Below are 21,684 nucleotides of genomic sequence, written 5' to 3'. Positions count from 1 at the left end.
ATGGAGTGATGGAAGCGGTGGAAGCTTGTTCTATGGCATTATCAATCATGTTTCACTTGTTTTCACTTTGCCCATCATCTTGAGGTCTGATGTCAACAACCACTACCTACCAGAATACATAGTGCCTATTGGTGGAGGAGAGATAAGGGTATTGGATTTCATAGGAGCTGAGCATGGCTCCTTATACACGTAATAACATTTTAGAAAATGGTGTGCTTCAGTCTTTGTGGCAACCGTTTTGTGAATGTCCTCTTCTGCATGAGCATGATTGTGCCCCTGGGCCAAAAGCAAGGTCCATAAAGACATGGTTTGAAGAGCTTCATGTGAAGGAACCTGAAAAGCTGCAGATAGCCCTGACTTTTTCCCCAATGAATACCTTTGGGATAAGCTGGAATGCCAACTGGATGCCAGACCTTCTTGCGTAAGATCTGTGTCTTCACGGATCTTTTGGCTGATTGGCACAAATTCCCATAGAAACATTCCAAAAACGTCTCAGAGAAGCGGAGACAGATATATCCACAAAAGTTGACTAAACTCCATATTACAGCCATGGCTTTAGAGTTTTAGACAACATAACATCCTTTGAGATTCTGCTGTAATATTTGGCGTGCCAATGCCAGAAACTGGTGTAAATTATTGCTAAAATCTACGCTAGCTCTCAGATGGCAGAGATTTGCGTTTATGGTGCATAAACTGCTATCAGAAGACCAAATTTATTGAAACACCTATGTCTTAATGTATTTGTCACTTTTTATGCTATCAGACTTAAAACACTAGTGTATACAATGCCATCTAAATGTATCTGGCTCATTTTCCATACTGAGCAAAAAGAATTTAGTTCATAACCCTCCTCATATTTGTTTCTTGTGTACAGGACTTTATAGTGAGTTTGCTTGCTGGACTTGCTATTTCAAGAACCCTGTACCAAGAGAAGAATACCAATCACTGATTCCAGAAGCAAAGAAAGACTTGAAATATAAAGCAGCTACTTTTTATTTCAAGTCTTTCTTTGCTTTTGAAGTCTGTGATTGGTATAGAAGTTTGAATGAATACACTAGAGAGGGCGTGAGCAGTATACATGAGAAGAGGAGGTTCTCCCTTTCTTATATATGAGTTTTTTAGATATGAGATTATCAAAATTTTCCATAAATAAGATTATCAATTTTTTTTTTATATTTAAAAAGATTATTGGAACTCTTGCTTATATTTAGTATGCCACTTTATTTGAGTCAGTGAGTCAATGGAAAAGATGGATAATCATTTTTTGCTTCTCCATTCTCTTTTTATTTTGTTAAATTTTTGTTTTTGTTATCTTGATTTCTTTCTGAGCAGAGATAGACAAAATTGAACATGCAGTATGGGCATTTCTCTTTTTTTTTTTTTTTACAGTTGACAGAGCATTGCCTAGACCAGATCTAATGATCAGATATGAGAATTTAGAGGTGTGAATTGTCTTTCAGCCTCTGGATGTAAACAAAAAAGGCTCAAGGTTGAAACACAAAATACACACTATTAAAAGGGTTGTCCGGGTTCAGAGCTGAACCCAGACATACCTCCATTTTCACCAAGGCAGCCCCTCTGACTAAATCGCGCAGGGAAAAGGCATTTTCAGGAGTTCCGGTGACCAGCCGGGCTTTCCATGGGGCTGCCAGGAAGCCCGGTGACGTCACCGGCACCGATGGGTGGGCTTCAACGCTGCCCTAGCCAGTGAAATGGCTAGGGCAGCACTAAAGCACGCCCATCAGAGCCGGAGACATCACCGAACACACTGTCGGGGCGGAAGCTTCCTCCCTGCAGTGTGCTATTGTAAACAAAAGTGTCACGGTCCCTCAGGTGACTGATGTCAGGAAATCAAGGAGATTGGCTGAGCGTGGAGGAATCTAACAGCTTCCTTGATTTCTCTTGATTCAGTGTTGATAAGGTTAATGACCACTTCCCTTTTCTCAGCTTTTGCTCAGTGGTCATCACTTCTACCCTTTATAGTCTGACCCTACTTTTCTGACTATGCGGTAGATAGCTTAATTTGGGTTTGGCTGAGCTGGTGTGAGTTTGTCTCTTGTCCGTCTCTACAGAAGTTAAGTGTCGCGTTTGTTTGTGTTTGTTATATTCCCTGTTGTTTGTATCTGGGCCTGAGACAGAGACTTCCATTCGTCCATCTGGGGAGGAATGGGTTGTCTCTGGTCCTAACCTTTTCCAGGGCCTTATAGGGATATAAAAGCCTAGGTATCCTGCATATGAATATATTCCTACCTTCAAGGTCTATTCATATTGATAGATAGTTAGGGCCCAGATTTGGGTTGTCTAGGAGGTGACCTGTTTCTTTCCTAGTTTCCAGGCCCAGTTACTGTCTCGTGTTATGTGTTGGAGGGTCTGCCTGCTCCGATGGTTTTGGACTTACCATGGCTAAGCAAACATAACCCTACCATCGAGTGGCAAGCGAGACAGATGCTCGATTGGAGTGATTTTTGCATGGACAACTGTCTTAATGCGTCTTTCTCTGTGGTCACCACTAAAACTGTACCCTCGTTCATTTCCAAATTTTATGATGTGTTTTCTGAGAGTGGTAACCAGGAGTTACCCCCGCATCGGGAGTATGATTGTCACGTCAATCTTATTCCTGGAGCTAAACTGCCCAAATCTCGGTTGTATAATCTTTCGGAGGTCGAAAGAAAGGCTATCCAAGAGTATATCACCGAGAGCTTGGCGAAGGGTCATATCAGACCATCCAAATCCCCAGTGGCTGCTGGGTTGTTCTTTATAAAAAAAAAGATGGTACCCTTACACCATGTCTGGACTTCCGTGAGCTCAACTGTATTTCCGTCCGTGATCCTTACCCCCTTCCTTTGATTCCGGATTTGTTTAGTCAGATTTTCGGTGCCAAGGTGTTATCTAAATTGGATCTGAGGGGGCATATAATCTGGTAAGGATCAGGGAGGGGGATGAGTGGAAGACCGCATTTAATACCCATGAGGGTCATTTTGAAAACCTGGTCATGCCATTTGGGTTAAATAATGCTCCAGCAGTTTTTCAACACTTTATCAATTACATCTTTCATCATCTGGTGGGGAGATTTGTTGTTGTATATCTGGATGACATACTAATTTATTCTCCAGACATGGAGACTCATAAGGATCATTTGTCGCGCAGCTTTCCGGGGGTGTGTGTGTGGGGGGGGGGTGATTCTAATGATCCTATTCTAGTCCTATTTTGTCTGAAGGGGTAGTCATATCTGCCCTATATCCTGATCTTGAGGCTAAGGTGTTGGAGGCCCAAGAGGATGCACCGGACTCTTGTCCTCCAGGGAAATTGTTTGTTCCTTTAGACTTGCATTATAAGGTACTTGAGGAACATCACTGTACTTGGCGTGGCTGGACACCCTGGGAGTAGATCCACTATCGATCTCATCTAGCAATCTAGCGCAGGGCAAGGAAGCGCATCGGAGTATGAGATGCTAACATCAGGGGTGCTGCCTGGGTGAAAATATGGGTATTTCAGGGTTCAGCTCTGAACCCGGACAACCCCTTTAGGCTGGTTTCAGTCTCCCATACTTTTTATCATCGAAAATAGTAATAAAACCTCGGCAAATGAACACTAGAAACATTCCTTTTCTTTAGGAATGCCTTAGAAAGTTTCATAACTATTTACATTTACATTTCATAAGATATACTGTATCTATATAGGAAATGTTCTGTCTTCATACACGTTCACACAGTGTGCAGTCTGACATTCAGTAAAAAACATTCCTGTCTTCCAAATAAGAGGACTGTTTTCTGCAGTCTAACTTGTTTATTGGTCAACATGATTGTGAATTGTGTTAAAACTATAAGAATACAAATTACATATATAAGAATAAAGCATTGCATGTATCAGCATACAGCATAGATGGCATATAATATAACATTAACAGAGAAAGCACATGTCCCAAAATGGCTGCCTATACATAAGACATGCTGTCTTATGTATAGGCAGCCATTTTGGGACATTTGCTTTCTCTGTTAATGTTATATTATATGCCATCTATGTTGTATGCTGATACATGCAATGCTTTTTTTCTAGCTAGCTAACAGATATAACTCCCTGAGTGACACTACAACTACTAGAACAGCTCTGCATAACATACTGTCCCTGAAACAAAGGTAGATGTCACTCACCAGATATACTTGCACAAAGATGGTGGAGTTTAAGAAGGAGAACTGCAAGGAACAGCTCTGCTGATGTCATGTAGTCTGTATGTAGACTGGGCTTATCCTGCCCAGAATGCATTGCACTCCCCACAATACCATAAACTTTATTAACGGGAAAACAAAGCGCAGTACATTTTTACTACCGATAGATGGTGCTGTTACCTGACACTACATAAATACAGAGATACAGAAACTAAAGCAAAACATGATCCGTAATAATTTCTCCCCGTGCTGGGGCAGAACAGGAAAAATTGGATTATAGCATTGTCCTGTGTCCATGGGCTTCAATGAAAGACTCTTGAGTTGGCTATTATAAATGTGTATGTACAGGGGAGATGTTTTTTTGGAAGGTAGAAAACATAGTTCCTGTAATTATTCTAATTCAGTATCATGAATGACATCTTCATTAATCTTGGGTAAGTTTAAGTGCTGTAGGACAGGATGACTTCACCTTAGGTTAATTTAAGGATCTCCTAAATACTGCACTTAGACTAAGCCCATGGATTCATCTCTAGAATCAGGCTAATTGCAAGAAAGTTGATCTTTGCTCTCTTATGAAATGAGTTACTATTGAGTTAATATTGCTTTTATGTCTGATGAAGTGACACAAGTTCAGTGTAGAGAATATATTGTTATGAAGAATGTGTAAGGATGAGAATGACCTCATTATGGTAGAGTGGGAGTGTAATGCCAAGGACTGCAGATAATCAGGGAATGATGACTGTATTATGGCCATTGTCAATTCATAATTTCATGTTGGAAGATTCTATAGATTACAATCTGTTGATTACTATTTATACGGTATCTCAATTTAAAATCTATGACACAACCGATATGTACCTCATTGTGAGCATTTATTGATAATTAAGCTTTTTAGGAAGTGTAAAGGTTCTGCATATTTGTAACCTTAGTGACCTGCTTCTTGACAATTTTATTTATTTCATGCACTTATATAGCGCTGCTATATTCCACAGCACTTTACAGACATTAGCATCTAGCTGTCCGCAATTGGGGTGCCAATTTAAGTTCCCTATCAGTATGTCTTTGTAGTGTTGGAGCTAACCCACACAAATACAGGGAGAACATACAGACTCCATGCAGATGTTGTTCTTGGTCAGATTCAATCCTAGGACCCCAGCACTGCAAGGCACGAGAGCTAACCACTGAGCCACCATGACAACTTCAAGACCTGCACCAGCCCATATGACTTATGATTATGTTTAATACTCTGGCAGCCTATGTCCACTGCTCCACTCACTTTGTGTCTGTCCATGTATTTCACCTCAGGTTCAGCACTGCAGGGCCTTTCTCTCCTTGCTCTGTGTGTTGCTGTCCAGCTGCTGATGAACTACTAGCTCATCACCTCCCATATAAATACCTGCTTGTCTCTCTCACTCTTTGCCCAATCAATACAGGTCCTGCTAGTCTTCTTAACCTTGATATCTGAGCTATAATCTGTTTAGGCTACTTTCACACTAGCGTTTCTATTTTCCAGTATTGAGATCCGTCATAACTGAACAGAAGGGAATGCTCCAAAATGCATTCTGTTCCGTTTGGTTGCGTTCCCATGCCGGAGAGCAAACCGCAGCAAGCTGCGGTTTTCTTTCCGTCAAAGGATGTGGAGCAAGACGGATCCGGCATGACCCACAATGCAAGTCAATGGGGACGGATCAGTTTTGTCTGACACAATAGAAAATGGATCTATCCCCCTTTGACTTTCAATGGTGTTCATGACGGACCCGTCTTGGCATTGTTACAGATAATACAACCGGATCCGTTCATAACGGATGCAGATGGTTGTATTATCAGTAAGCATTTTTGCTGATCCCTGCCGGATCCAGCAAAAACGCTAGTGTGAAAGTAGCCTTACTTGTCGGTATACTGACAGTTGCCTACCTGGACTTTGACCTTAGATGTTCCTGACCATGAGCTAGCCTGGTTCCTCTCGTACTCCACTCTGGTATCCCTGATCCCTGTGAATGTGCAACCTACCACTCTTGCGTGGTTGGTACAGTGAATCCACATCCACAGATCATGACCAGAAAAGGTTGAATTCATTAAAGAGACTTGAGCCCCCCCCCCCCCATACACATTATACTATTATCAGCTGAACTCTCTATTTCTTAAGAGATTAGTCATCAGTCTAAGGGTATATTCACACGTCCGTAGTGTATTGCGAATCCACAAATTGCGGATCCGCAATACACCCGGCCGGCACCCCCCATAAAGTGCATGGGGAGCTCCTGAACTTTGAATTTCAATACACTATGCTTTTGGTTTCCCCCGAAATACATGCTCCTTTCTCACCACTGAAAACACATACATGCTGTGCTGAACTAAACTTGTGTATGTGTATGGGGTAGCCGGTCATTTGGCCAAAAGCTATTGAAAGTTAATGGGCACCATTAGCTTCATTTATGGTGATAGGTCTCCTTGACGCTGAGCCAAACATACTCAAGGCAAAGAAGTATTCTGGGAAACCGGATATACTATGTTATGGATAGTTCAGGGACTGAAGGGAGGGGGACACAAATATTGACATAAATATTCAAAGTAACCCCAAAAAGGGAATCTCTGTATAATGGTACACCCCCCTCATACCATGCAAAAAATAAATAAAAAATTATTCCTGGCCCTGTCAATCAGTGAGGGAGTGGAAAAGGGTGAAAGACGAAGGTGAAACAGTAGTCCCTTAGGCCTGATCTTTGGTGCACCAATGACCTCATTGGCATAAAAATACAAGTATGAATTTTTCTAAAACTACACATCGTATTGTCGCAAGCTCTCACCATGATCAACCCTACGAGGCAGTAATCTTGGTTTACTAGGGTTGATCATGCTGACAGATGATCTTTAAGTAATTGGAAGCAGGGTGCCCAAAGAAGTCATTGCGATCTATTTATCCCCTTAGTAGCTCACTGACATGATTGTACGGGTGCAGAGTAAATAGTGTACTGATCATTTGAAAAAATAATGTGGTTTTAGCTTTACCGGATATTAAGCTGCTGTAGAAATATGATGCATGCGAATGTTTTTGACATGAAAACACTGTGGCTTTCTGATACTATTGTTATAATGAACATCTCAGGTTTTGACTTCACATATACTGATCATAATCAAAAGTTGAGTTTTCAGCAACCACATCTTCTGGCAGCTGACCCCAGCAATAATGAGTTAGTTCCCGTTGTGCTAGCCTTGTCAGTAGCAGACTAACATGAGCCAGACAACTCCCATCAGGACCACGACTTGGGAGGTCAATTAAGTTTGGCTTTCAGGGTGAGTTTAGAAGGTAATTGGTTGTAAAATACAGTGTTGAGCTTCCCCGTGGTACAAATAATTCTGCTATTTGGGGAAACATTTCAAAAGTAATTTAAAGGTTAAAAACTATGCACATATTTTCCACCACATTTCCAGGGCTGTCTACAAAATAATTTTTCTTTTCAGCTAATGTTTCAGAGCGTATTCATCATCTTTTGCAAAGATCTGTGGCAAGCAGCCAACAGATTCACAAGTTGGATTGGAAGGATGAGGAGGGTAAACTGCGGCAGACCCGTTTTATGTTCTTGTGGTCCAGCCTGGCACAGCGTGATATTATATATGAGAGTGAACAATGAGTTGTGTCAATATGAAAGTAATTATGGGCAATTTACTGATGGAAATTATATAACAGATGCTTTTAAGGTTCACTTTATTAGAGGGTCTGAACGTTTATAACATAAAATCATATGTAGGTGATTTACGTTGGATGGTGGGTTATTTAGCTACAGTATGTCTGGTGTAAGTTGGAGCCCTTAGGTCTAAAGAGATATTTGTAACAGGGCCCCCCACCTACAATGTGCCATGTATATACTTTAGGGGTCTTTTAACCCCCTTATACACCAGGTTCTAGGTAAGACTGCTACTACTGCACCCTTTGGGGCTTGGCTCGTCACTGTGTTGGGAGGGTTGCAATGCTGACCAGCCCCAACTGGTCGCCCTATCAGTGAGGCTTAAAACCGAGCCAATCAGGATCCTTAGTGTTTAATTCCAGAGCTAGATGGGGGTTTTAAGATTGTAGCTCACTGGTTGACATTACCTATAATTTTATATGCGTATTTGTATCCTAGGTCCTGTGTTTTATGGTGTTCACTTATATTGCATTTTAACTTCTGGTATTTGACTGTGGCTTGTTCTTTGGATTAACCTCCTGGTTTTGACCCTGTTTGTTGACTACTCTTTGCACCAGTTTTATGCTACCTTACTCTGCAGACGTAAACGGGGTCCTTAGTAGCCACGTCTACCGTGCTCTGGTGAGGGACCTAAGAGTAGTGTTATGAAAGGGTAGGGAACAGTGCAGCCCTGTGCTTCACCTGCACCACTGACCCTACCTACTTGCATAATCCTTCCTAAGTGACAGCCCACAATTGGATGACAGTCCCTTCTTAGCTAAGTGCAGGGGCCTAAACCAAAAATGGGAAATAAGTAGTAAGACAGAAAGAGGTGAAAAACAGACAAACCAAGCAAAACCAGGATCGGATCAGGATCCAAAAATCAGATACAAATACACAGCAAAGTGAAACCAGAAGAAAACGTCAGAGTCAAAATCAACAGGGCTGGTTGCTGTAGCAAAACAGTGACTCCTGTGACGACGTAATATTGCGGCCGAACTCGCATCGGGGGCTCAGACAGGTAAGTGTGTGACAAGTAGCAGTTTACTGGCTGTGATTCTGGATCGTGCCCACAATATTTTCTAACAATTGGTTTTTCACATTCAAGCTTAATGAATTACAGTTATGTAACACCCTGAAAACTCAGGACTCAGGTGGCTGTGTACATTCTCACAGTCACTGCTGGCATAACGCCTCCACCTATATCTTGGATGTAAGAGTATTTTTTCTCACCAGCTGTTGACTTAAGGAATCCCTGTTCAATTTGATGTTAAAACTAAACCAAATAAAAAGACACCACTGCATTATAGGTGAATAAAACACCTGTATTTATTAACAGGGACGAGGGAGAAACAGGTTTAAGAGGTGATGGCTTTAGAAGTGTATATTAAAGAGGAACTACTACATCAGGACATTGAAACCCTTTGCCCATAGCTAGGGTAATTTTAATGAAAAACTCAAGGGCCTGTTTATTGCATAGAAACCTAGGGAAACAGACCACTGGATATGTGCAGTACAAAGTCTTGTGCAGGTAGGTGCAAACAGCATTTAAAATCCAGAGGTGTAACTTGAAGCACCTGAGCCCCAGTGCAAAACCTGTTATGGGGGCTCCCCACTGATCATGTGTAATTTAAAACACTAGTCTCATCTTATGTGGTCTTTCAGCCACCTCTGGCATCAAAGCCCAATTTCAACCTTATACAGCTAAACACCTGCTTGAAACAATCACAGAGGAACAGCAGACACAGAATGAAGGATAGATGCAGGTGCATTTGGTAGCACAGCACAATTCTGCAGTTGTACATCATGGCAGAGGAGTAAGAGTAAAGAGCAGCGAAGTGCAGAACTAAAACATGGCATCAAAACAATACAAAATTGCCACTAGGTGCTGTAGGTCCAGTACCTAGGGCGGCACCTTATTGGAGTGAAGCCATCAAGCAAAAGTTTAGCTTTTCACTGTTTTCAATATCCATTCATTCTACCCACCTCAACTCCTCAACTCCAGGGTGGCTTTCTATATTAAATCTGACATCTTTCCAAGGGAACGATATGGGGTTCTGGAGATCAGCAGGACATGCACTGTAGTCTTTTCTGCAGGGACTAAGGACCAGGTACAGACTTAAGCTTTCCCCTGTAAACGCTATGGTGTCAGAGATAAAGTTCTACAGACACTAGCAGCTGTGAAATAGAAGAGAAAGGTAAGTATCCATACTAACATAACAGTAACAAAGTTTGTAAGGATGAAAAATGAAAGACATCCATCCAGATCAGCCTATTATCCTACAACGTTAATCCAGAGGAAGGTAAAAAAAAAAAAAAAATCTTGGTTTGACTTCACAACTTTTAATGTCTTATGTGTTAGGTCCAAAGAAACCTAACAATTGACATAAAAATTCTTTAATACAGGGCATTATCATGAGTTCCAGATATTTACACGTCATAGATGAGATTTATCAAATTATGACAGTTCATAAAAAAAAAGGTACAAATTCATCAAGTTTGAGCTACCTCTTGAAGCTCATCAAGAGAATACCAAGAGTGTGCAAAGCAGTAATCAAAGCAAAAGGTGGCTACTTTGAAGAACCTAGAATATGACATATTTTCAGTTGTTTCACACTTGTTTGTTATGTATATAATTCCACATGTGTTAAAGAGGATCTTTCACCGATTATTACACTATGAACTAAGTATACAGACATGTAGAGCGGCCCCCGGGGATCTCACTGCACTTACTATTATCCCCGGGCGCCGCTCCGTTCTCCCGTTATGCCCTCCGGTATCTCCGCTCACTAAGTTATAGTAGGCGGAGATTCCAGTCACTAAGTTATGGTAGGCGGAGTCTGCCCTTGTTCAGGTTATTTTCTCCCAGGCTGTGAGCTCTGCAATGCGATTGGCCAGCGCTACAGAAGAACAAGGGCAGACTCCGCCTACCATAACTTAGGGAACGGAGATACTGGAGGACATAGCAGGAGAACGGAGCGCACCCAGTGATAATAATAAGTGCAGTGAGATCCCTGGGCGCCTCTCTACATGTCTGTATAGTTAGTTCATAGTGTAATAATTGGTGAAAGGTCCTCTTTAATTCATAGTTTTAATGCCTTCATAGTCATGAAAATAAAGAAAACTCTTTGAATGAGAAGGTGTGTCCAAACTTTTGGTCTGTACTGTATATAGCACTGACCTATTCCACAGCGCTTTACAGACATTACCATGTCCCCAGTAGAGCTCACAGTCTAAATTTCCTATTAGCACGTCTCTGTCTGGTAAATACAAATGTTGCCTTGTGCATACAAAAGTCAATATTGTACAGACTTTGTCAAATATACGCCGTGAATTTGAGTAAGGATTACAGTGTAAAACATTTGTATGTAGTACATGAAGCTACACCCTTATAGAGCACTTTCTGTGAACTGCCTCTTTCTTTGGTTGCTGTTCATTTTTATGAATCACGTTCGTTATTGTAAAAACAGACTAATTAAAACTTGCATGTGACCTCTACATGACATAAAAATACAATGAGTGGGATGGTTTACTAGATCTATATATATAAATATTAATAAGGATAAAGTTTATTACAATGAAGGATTACCGCTGGTGAAGCTTTTATTGTGAATTACACTTTATCTACTGATGTGTTGAGAACATTAATCAAAATAAGAGAGGCAATAAAAAAATATATAATTTATAGTGCACAAGTAATGTATACCAGGGCAACAATGGAAAATGAAAAAGTGCTATGCCTTTAGAAGCGCCCATGTGCTATGCTTTAAGAAGTGCCTATTTGCTATTCCCTTAGAAATGCTTGTGTGCTATATCCTTAGCAGTGTCTATATGCCATGCTTTTAGAAGTGCCCATGTGCTATGCAATTTGAAGTGCCTATGTGCCATGCCTCAAGAAGTGCTTATGTGATATGACCTTAGAAGTGCCGATGTGCTGTGTTATTAGAAGTTCCTACGTGCTATGTCCTTACAAGATGATTGATTATGGGGGTCTCTGCAACAACTTCGAAAGGTGGGTCCCAGGGAAGATAGGATATTGGCTGACCTGCCTCTATTCCTAGAGGCCATCTTAACCTTCCGATGCGTCTATGATAATAAACTGGATAGTCTACCCAGTTTTTTATATTGATATAGGTTATTTGAGATGCTGTGCTGGTGGACAGTGGGCCCACCATTCTCAGGGCCCCACCGGTGATTCCCCTGTTCCCCTGTGGGCCAGTCCAAGCCTGACTATATCCTAAGGTTAGTTTTACACTAGCATTAAAGAGATCTGGCAGTCTGTTGCAGCAGGGAACAGCCTGCCGGAGCCCAATGAGTCTGGCATTGCCAGACCCTACCTGACTGCCTGTCGGTTCCATTAACTATAATATGCAGAGAATTGGCCCCTGCTGTGGAATTGTTTTCACGCACCCCATCATAGTTAATGGAGCCGGCGGGCATTCAGGTTGCTACAGCAGGCTATTCCTTGCTGCAGCAGGCTGCCAGATCTCTTTAAAGAGGACCTTTCATGTTTTTTATTTATTCTAGATAAATACCTTTTACTTGTGGGGTACCCCCCCGCTGATGCTGCCTGTTTTTTTTTTTATAACGCTCCTGCGCCCCACTGTGCCCCCCTGTAGTTTTACCGTATGTTAATACTAAGAATCAGTACAGGGAGGCGGAGATGCCATGGTTTCTCAATGGGCGTCTCCTTCACCCTGGCTGTGCCGCGATCCAATCACAGCGGAGAGCGTCACAGCCAGGGAGAAGGTGAGTTTTATGTGCTATGTCCTTAGAAGTGCCTATGTGTTATATCCTTAGAACCCTTACCTTTTTTACCACTGAGGAAGGTTCTATATCAAGGAGTATTCATGAGGCTACGGAGTATGATCGGCTTTTCAAAGACATATAACTCGCATGCGCCAGGATTAGCTGCCGGCACCAACGCACACTGAGCGCGAATACAAGCTGCCTGAAGAGCAGAGCGGTGCGTACAAATAAAGTCACATATGTATTAAATGGTCATCTATAACTACAGCCACAATGGGGATTTGGTAAGCGGACAATATTACCATTCAACAGAATATTACGTATGACTGTCTGCATTATTTATGAAAATTGAGTTACTAAGTAACAACTATAGTATCTTGCGGAAATAACCACGTGGGCTATACAGAAACCAACCAACAAGCGGCAACTCTGGGATTCATTAAATTGTGACTCTATAAAGACAGTCACAGTAAGACCACAATAAGTCCAGACAAAATTAACTGTGAACACTACCGCAAATGAACTATCAATAAGATACCTTGCTTACATATCGCTGTGAAATATTAATATTTTTTGCCAGTGCGTGAGCTCCGCTCTGACAGCAATTAGTGGGACTGTGACTATATTTTCTGTTATGATAAATGTTATTATACATAAATAATACAATTTTTTATAGCTTATTGTGTTTTATAAAATAGGGAGTTATTCCAATTTATGTATGGTATATAATTATATGTTTAATGTTTTTAAAGAGATTAAAAAATATATTATATTATAGAACCGGCCAATTAGTGATAATTTTATTGCAACAGCTAGGTGGTGTAGCAGGCTGAGCTATATTCCGGTGAGCCCCCTCATCTGTATTGTTATTGCATAAATCCTTAGAAGTGCCTATGTGATACATCCTAAGAAGCGCTTATATGCTATGTCCTTCTTTCACTTCTTTTCAGCCTCTTCTAGCAACCATCCGTTAAAAATGGACCTCATATCGATGGCATTCGTGTGCTGTCAGAATTTTTTTCGCGGATCTATTGACTTGAATGAGTACGTCTAATGCAAATAATGGAGCAAAGAAGCGTGTGCTGTGATCATCTCTGTACAGACCAGCGGCATTTGCATAGATTACTGTACAGTACAGTATTGCAGAAGTTGTCTGTACAGTACTGAAGGGTTACAAATGGTGTCTTTCTTCCCTAATATAATCTAGTTTTTTTCACTTGGTTTGTTTCATGTGTTTGACCTGTGTAGCTGGCGGTCGGCACCTGATAATTCTTTACCTTTAGCTTCTCTCATTTAACTGTTAAAACATCTCCATACAGGAAGGATTTAGGTTACACCCATTGCAAACAAAAGCAAACAGTTTGTGGTTTGATGGAAGACTGGGCTACGACCCTAGCAGAACAATTTACCATGTCATAACAAGGCACCCAGTGTTAAAACATGCCAGATGCTAAGAGGGATTCCATTGAAACTAGCTCCAGATGCTGGCAAAGGAGGAAATACAACACCGCGCAATGATTACCATAGATGTATTAGAGCAAGTGAATACTGCTTCCATCAAGAGGCCGCTCTGTAGTCCTGTCTTCTCAAGTTCCAAATTTATCTTCCATCTTTGAAGAGGTGAAGGGTAGTGTGAAATATCTTAATAACCCATAGCTGTAACAAAGGCTTAGAGACAAAAAGTATAAATAGTGTACATTGTAAAGAGGTTATCCAAGGGGAGCATGTTTAAAGGCCAAAATGAAAAGAATAGCCATTGCTTACCATAGTGATCACCCTCTACTGCCATTCTGCTATTGCTCCGATACTCACCTCTCTTCATTTCCAGGTCCCTGATTGATACACAGAAAATGACTGAAAATACTGGCTCAGCCAGTCACCGGCTATAGAGGTGGTGTACTACCAGCCACGTCCTGTGTGCTGAGAAGGTACCTGGAGGTGGAGAGCAGCAAGAATCATCAGAACAACAGTGGCAGGGGATCATTGAGGTTGTATGCAATCCTGGCCATTTCAAGAAAATTTTCACTCCTGGACAACCCCTTTAAAGGTCCTTATACTTGGGCCAACTTACAAGGCAATTATTGGGAACAAACTGTTCATTTCCTATTGTTAAACAGAGGGGAGAGCTGAAATCATCTCTTCTGCATGAAAATGAGCCATCACTACTAGTGATGAGCGGCAGGGACACTATTCGAATTTGCGATATTTTGCAAATATTTTTTAGAATATTCGTCATATATTTGTGAATTCGCGAACTCCAGATTATATTCTTGATTGCGAAAATCGGCAATGTATTATTCGCGTAATGCGCACAAAATACTGGCGTTGGTTAGGCAACTTTTCTATTGGTTGCTAGGGATGTTGCTAAGCTGTGACAAAGCCTTCTCATTGTCTCACAAGCTAAAAGAAGTCGAGGGATGATCACCTAATATGTACTGTGTTAAAAAATAAAAAATAAAGAATATTCGTCATTACGAATATATAGCACTATATATAAATTCGAAATATTTGCGAATTCTCGAAGTGCCGATATTCGCGAAAAAAATTTGCTTTTCGGATATTCGTGCTCAACACTAATCACTACTGCAATTGCAATTGCATTGATTATTGTCCCGTGTAATGGTTTTCCAGGATTTTGTTCCCTTTTAAAGGGAACCTGTCACCATGAAAATGCGAAGTATTCTACCAGAAGCATGTTATAGAGCAGGAGGAGCTGAGCAGTTTGATATATAGTTTTATGTGACAAGATTCAGTATAACTTGTATTTCATTCATTTAACTTCCTGCTCATTCTGGGCTTCGAAGTCCAGGAGGCAGTCATATCAGTGACTGACAGCTATCAGATGCCTCCATCAGCTCAGACACCATTTTCAATGTGACAGGTTCCCTGTAAGTAGACCCCTAATGTGTGGTACCAAATGAAAGAATCATACTCATCTCCTCCTTGCCAGGCCTGTCCAGGGTATGGACAAGTTACATGCATCACTGCACCTACTGACTGGCCCTAACTGTGATGTGTCCCCAAAGTGGCACGTGACCATGCAGGGACATGCTGCTTGGGGACATGTCACTGCTGAGGCCAGTAATTGGCTGCAGCGGCACATTCAACCTCGTCCATACCCTGGCTGAAAATAAACAACTGAAGGGCCTGGAAGAAAGAACCAGGGTGACAGACTGGAGCGGCAGGGAGCAGATAAGTGTTGATGATGATTCTTTCATTAGGTACCACATGCTTGGGGCCTACTTTAAAGAGGACCACATCCTGAAAAATTATTTTAAAGGGGTATTCTGGATGTTAAAAAGTTATCCCCTGTCCACAGGATAGGAGATAACTATTAAATGGGTGGTGGCCCTACTGATCACTAGAATACGTACCTGTAATCCTCAAAGCACCCCAAAATGAATGGAGCGGCAGGTCAGGCATGCACACTGCCACTCCATCCTTCTCTACGGACTTCCTGAGACAGCCAAGTACAGCTATTTCCAAAACTCCCATAGAGATGAATTCAGAATCAGTGAACATGTCTGACATGCCTCTCCATTCATTTTGGGATGGTCCGAGGTATACAGGGTACCTGTTCCTGTGATCGGTGGGGTTCCCAGCAGTAGGACCACCCCCAATCTAATTGTTATTCCCTATCCACAGAATAGGAGATAACTTTTAACAACCAGAATCTTGTGACAGAATTTGCATTTTAAGGATTTTTTTTTTTTGTAACACTTAGTTGTGTATGGACTTTCTACAAACTGATAGTCGAAGCCTATTATAAAAATGAATGTCATGCCTAGTACTGAAAAAAAGACATATTTATTAAAGTTTAGATGCTATATATACTAAGAGCAGTTTTCTTCTCTACATTATTTCTTTCTCTGATGGGTTTTGTCAGAAAAGGTTTCTCAACTGTACAATGACAAGTTGCAAGTGCTCCTCCATCTTCAATATTCCACAGCTTAAACTGGGCTAAGAAAGGGAAATCACAATGGAGAAATGCACACTGCTTTGTTTTATCATCAGTTGTCTTCTTTCCCCTGAGAATGTATGAAAAGTGGAACATAGGTGCTCAGAGGAAGGGCACATATACAGTACAGACCAAAAGTTTGGACACACCTTCTCATTCAAAGAGTTTTCTTTATTTTCATGACTATGAAGGCATCAAAACTATGAATTAACACATGTGGAATTATATACATAACAAACAAGTGTGAAACAACTGTAAATATGTCATATTCTAGGTTCTTCAAAGTAGCCACCTTTTGCTTTGATTACTGCTTTGCACACTCTTGGCATTCTCTTGATGAGCTTCAAGAGGTAGTCCCCTGAAATGGTCTTCCAACAGTCTTGAAGGAGTTCCCAGAGATGCTTAGGACATGTTGGCCCTTTTGCCTTCACTCTGCGGTCCAGCTAACCCCAAACCACCTCAATTGGGTTCAGGTCCGGTGACTGTGGAGGCCAGGTCATCTGGCGCAGCACCCCATCACTCTCCTTCATGGTCAAATAGCCCTTACTTTCAAAGTTTTCCCAATTTTTCGGATGACTGACTGACCTTCATTTCTTAAAGTAATGATGGCCACTCGTTTTTCTTTACTTAGCTGCTTTTTTCTTGCCATAATACAAATTTTAACAGTCTATTCAGTAGGACTATCAGCTGTGTATCCACCTGACTTCTCCTCAACGCCACTGATGGTCCCAACGCCATTTATAAGGCAAGAAATCCCACTTATTAAACCTGACAGGGCACACCTGTGAAATGAAAACCATTTCAGGGAACTACCTCTTGAAGCTCATCAAGAGAATGCCAAGACTGTGCAAAGCAGTAATCAAAGCAAAAGGTGGCTACTTTGAAGAACCTAGAATATGACATATTTTCAGTTGTTTCACACTTGTTTGTTATGTATATAATTCCACATGTGTTAATTCATAGTTTTGATGCCTTCAGTGTGAATCTACAATTTTCATAGTCATGAAAATAAAGAAAACTCTTTGAATGAGAAGGTGTGTCCAAACTTTTGGTCTGTACTGTATGTGTAGAAAAAGATTCAAAGTGGAATGCAATATGAGTTTTACGATGAAATTCCAGAAAACCTCTCCCTTAGTGAAACCATGCACTGTGTAACAAGTCACTTAAACTGTATTTTAAGTATTAAAGGGTTTCTACCACTTCGTTTTCACATAATTAGCTTTCAGACACTAGCGATCCGCTAGTGTCTGCTCTACCGAACCATCCTAATATAATAGCTTTTGGGGCAGCCGTTTCGCTAAAAAAAGAACTTATATTGATATATAATCCGGAATCCCTGCTCAGACATCTCCACTGCGCCTGCGCCGATGACGTCATAGTGCTCCGAGGAACAGGCGCAGTGGAGATGTCTGTGCAGAAAGCCATCAGACATTCACTGCGCATGCGCCGAATACATACGCTCACAGGGAGGGTCGCATTCCGGGGGAGATCGGCGGGCTGGAGGGACGCGCTGGGCGGCGGCATTTTGTGAAGGTAGACCGAGCCTCTAGGTGCTAATGACGCCCCCATAGCACCTAGAGGCTCATTAGCATATTAATAAAAGTTCTTTTTTTAGCGAAACGGCTGCCCCAAAAGCAATTATATTAGGATGATTCGGTAGAGCAGACACTAGCGGATCGCTAGTGTCTGAAAGCTAATTATGTGAAAACGAAGTGGTAGAAACCCTTTAAAGAAAGTTGACATTGCTGGTCAAGGGGCATTTGTCTCATGTTCAGAGAGTCAGGTAAGGACATTCTGTGTCGACCAAGGTATTTAGAAAAAAAGGACAGAAAACTGAATATTTGCCACAAGTGAAGGAAAGACTATCTACATCTCTGACCTGTAGTAGGTAGAGACAAAGAACCACTGATGATAACTGAATGATAGAACTATACTGCTCCTTCTAGTCAATGTTAGTCAAGCCACTAAAAATCTAAAGGTAGATCCTCTATAAACACAATCTACAGTACCTGTTCTCTTCTAAAGGTCATGCTGCTCTTCATTTCAAGAAAGGATAGATGGGTACTACGGATAAAGTAGAGTTAACACTCCTATTTTCTGAGATTTCTGAGTTGTGTTATCTAATCTAAGTAAACACCTTCAATTGCTTTTCAATGGCTTCTGTCTCAAGATAACTCGATGAGTTAAGAAATTTGAGTTAAGAGCTGGAGTGCTAACCCTTTTCTCCCAGAATTCCAGAGGAGCATGTATGGCCTATAAGTCTCCTCGCGCTGATTAAGGTGCTCTCTCTCTTAGGAGAGCTAGTACCCCCCAACCCTGACAGGCCTCTAACCCAGTCAACCCAGTACTCTCTGCTCTACACTTATGAGGGGCAATCACCCCCAAACAGCTGTATGCAGATGAGGTGCTGGCTTATTTAATATCCAAGTCATGTCTCAAGGCTTAGTTAAAGAGCTGAACATTGACTTATAGGATAGCTGCCTTACATCTGGTGGCATTAGAGGCAGAGCTTGTTAAGAGCTCATTTGCATCCCTTTTCTCCCAGAATTCCAGAGGAGCATGTATGGCCTATAAGTCTTCTCACGCTGATTAAGGTGCTCTCTCTCTAAGGAGAGCTAGTACCCCCTAACCCTGACAGGCCTCTCACCCAATCAAGCCAGTACTCTCTGCACTGATGAGGGGCAATCACCCCCAAACAGCTGTCTGCAGATGAGGTGCTGGCTTATTTAATATCCAAGTCATGTCTCAAGGCTTAGTTAAAGAGCTGAACATTGACTTATAGGATAGCTGCCTTACATCTTGTGACATTAGAGGCAGAGCTTGTTGAGAATGCATAAAAGAGCTAAGCCCTCATAAGTCAGGAGGAAACACCACCAGGTATAGATAAAAGTATTACCCAATACTCTATGTAGTGAAATTGACAGTATTATATATTTATTATATCAAGGTGGCTCCTGTGTATGGTAAAGGACATGTTCTGGCTGTTACAATAGCAAATTCTTCCAAAGGGTTTTTTCCAGCACTTTTATTCTGATGGCTTATTCTCTGAATAGGCTATAAAATCTGATTGGCAAAGGTCTGACACCTCACACCTATTCCAATCAGTTGTTCTGTAGTAGCTCTGGTGCTGGAAGTCTGCACAGGAACTATAGTTCGGTTCATTCTGTAGTGCACTTTTCTGGTAACTGCAGTGCTGCTCCAATTGAAGTGAATGAGAGCGGCGGTAAAGTAATCAGCTCAGTCCACTACTGAATGGACAGAGCTGTGTAGTCCCAATGCCCCCTTACTGCACCAGAGCTAATACAGAACAGCTGGTTAGTGGGGATCTGGGGTGTCGGATCCCTGATGATCAAATATTGATCGCCTATCCTGAGGAAAGGCCATCAATACAAGAGCACTGTACAATCGAACAGATCTTTTAGTTCAGTGTTTAGAGATAATAATTGCGTGTAATACATAAAACAGCAATATAAGTGAAGCAACTAGGAGTTTTATGGGGAAATTGTAGACTTGGTGTACTGCTCAAACCTGTTTGTCAGACTTCAAACAGGTCTTGCTTGTACAGTTACTATAGCTCTCCAGGCGCTAGGTGTGTCAGTATATCATAGCTGTATTAGAGATGAAAGAATTTCTTTAAATTCATTTTGTGTGCGCCTTGGCAAATTTTTCAAAAATCGTATATGCTCCAACTGGCCTAAAAATTGGTAAAATGCATTTTTTGCTCTTTCTCTCCCTCATTCCATCCCTTTTAAGCTCTTGAATACAATGACAGCAACAGCAGAAAGCAGCTGTATTAAGCATAGTGTGACAAGCCCCTTACTCCCTCAAAGCTTTCACAGATCAAATTCCCTAAAAATCTATACAATTATATCTCTCTATATCTCCTTATAGTGTTCATATTAAACTACATTAGTGGCTTTTGTCTATAATTGTTATTTTATTTTTTATTTTTTTGTCAGACACTGCCAGACACACTCCTTCCAGGTCAGAAGCGGAACACAGTATGGTGTTTCTTTTCTGTCAGCATAGGGATCTCCTTCCAAACTGCCAACCTGATTGGCTGATTAGGCTATCTTTCAGCATATGAGACAATCAGGACAAGCCCTCCCCAATTTCTCCCAGTATTATGCGATCCATGATTTTCCCCGGCTAGCTTTACAACATTTAAAAATTTAGAAATAGTACATTAACTCTAGTCAACTGAAGAAGGGTATCAGTCAATTGCTTCAATCAGAGATGCTGAACTCCTGGATTCTGGTGCAAAAGTATTTGTATAATTTATGTAGCGTTAACATACTCTGTGGCTCAGTACAGAGATAGTCACCAGTCCCTGCCCCCATTCAGGCTCATAGTCTACTGTAAATAACCGATCAAATTTTGGAGCATGGAAACAACCCTACACAAATACAGGAAGAATATGCAAATTTCATGCAGATACGGACTTACAATGATTATGGCATTCTGCCATTGGTCTGAAACTGTCCTTCCTTGCATATTTTCACCATTCCTTGCCCCTAGAGAAGAATATGGTCCCATACAGGTGCAGTACATGGCACTGAGCCAAACTTGAGTCTTCTGGGCCACAATGCAAAATATATAAATGGGCACTTCACATACTTTATGCCATTTATAGTATTGGTGTCTGGAGGATCCCCGATCCTTCAGGCACTGTGACCCACTGAGACTATTTCTTCTGTACCTATCGCTATGCTTCTGAATGTACTAGTTTTGTGAGGTCCCAGTGGTCAACACTAGAGATGAGCGAATTTTTAAAAAAGTCGATACGCCGGTTCGCCAAATTTTTGGGAAAAAATTCTGTTTGATCCGAATTTATTTGCGGCGAATTTCGTTAACAAAAGACTAATTCCTGGCTGCAGAGAGCCTTTATAGTGGTGTAACATGCAGTAACATGCATAGGGAGTCTGCTTTGGTACTAAAATAATAGTGAGTCCATATGACATGCAGATGACAGGCGTCTCTCTTAGAATCACTGCACACTGCACACTTCACTTACTTGGGCAGTCACGGGACCAAAACTGACCAAATAACTCAAGTGTAAACTCGGCCTTACAGGTCAATGTTAGTGCCAAGAAGAAGCGCACTCCTTTTACACTGTCGGCAGCTGATTCCACATAGATGTCTACAG

General features: G+C 41.4%; 1 long non-coding RNA gene across 1 annotated transcript in view; it reads right to left on the bottom strand.

Moving 5' to 3' along the window:
- The window catches only part of LOC121007476, a 158,949-nt gene extending 146,669 nt beyond the window's left edge, over nt 1–12,280 (bottom strand). Inside the window, exon 1 of the long non-coding RNA XR_005780423.1 lies at nt 12,242–12,280. This is a non-coding gene — a long non-coding RNA (uncharacterized LOC121007476). The remainder of the gene's footprint in view (nt 1–12,241) is intronic.
- Between the last annotated feature and the right edge of the window lie 9,404 nt (nt 12,281–21,684).

Source organism: Bufo bufo, chromosome 7, assembly GCF_905171765.1.
Source record: "Bufo bufo chromosome 7, aBufBuf1.1, whole genome shotgun sequence".
Lineage (NCBI taxonomy): Eukaryota > Metazoa > Chordata > Amphibia > Anura > Bufonidae > Bufo > Bufo bufo.
This window is presented reverse-complemented; position numbering and strand designations above follow the sequence as displayed.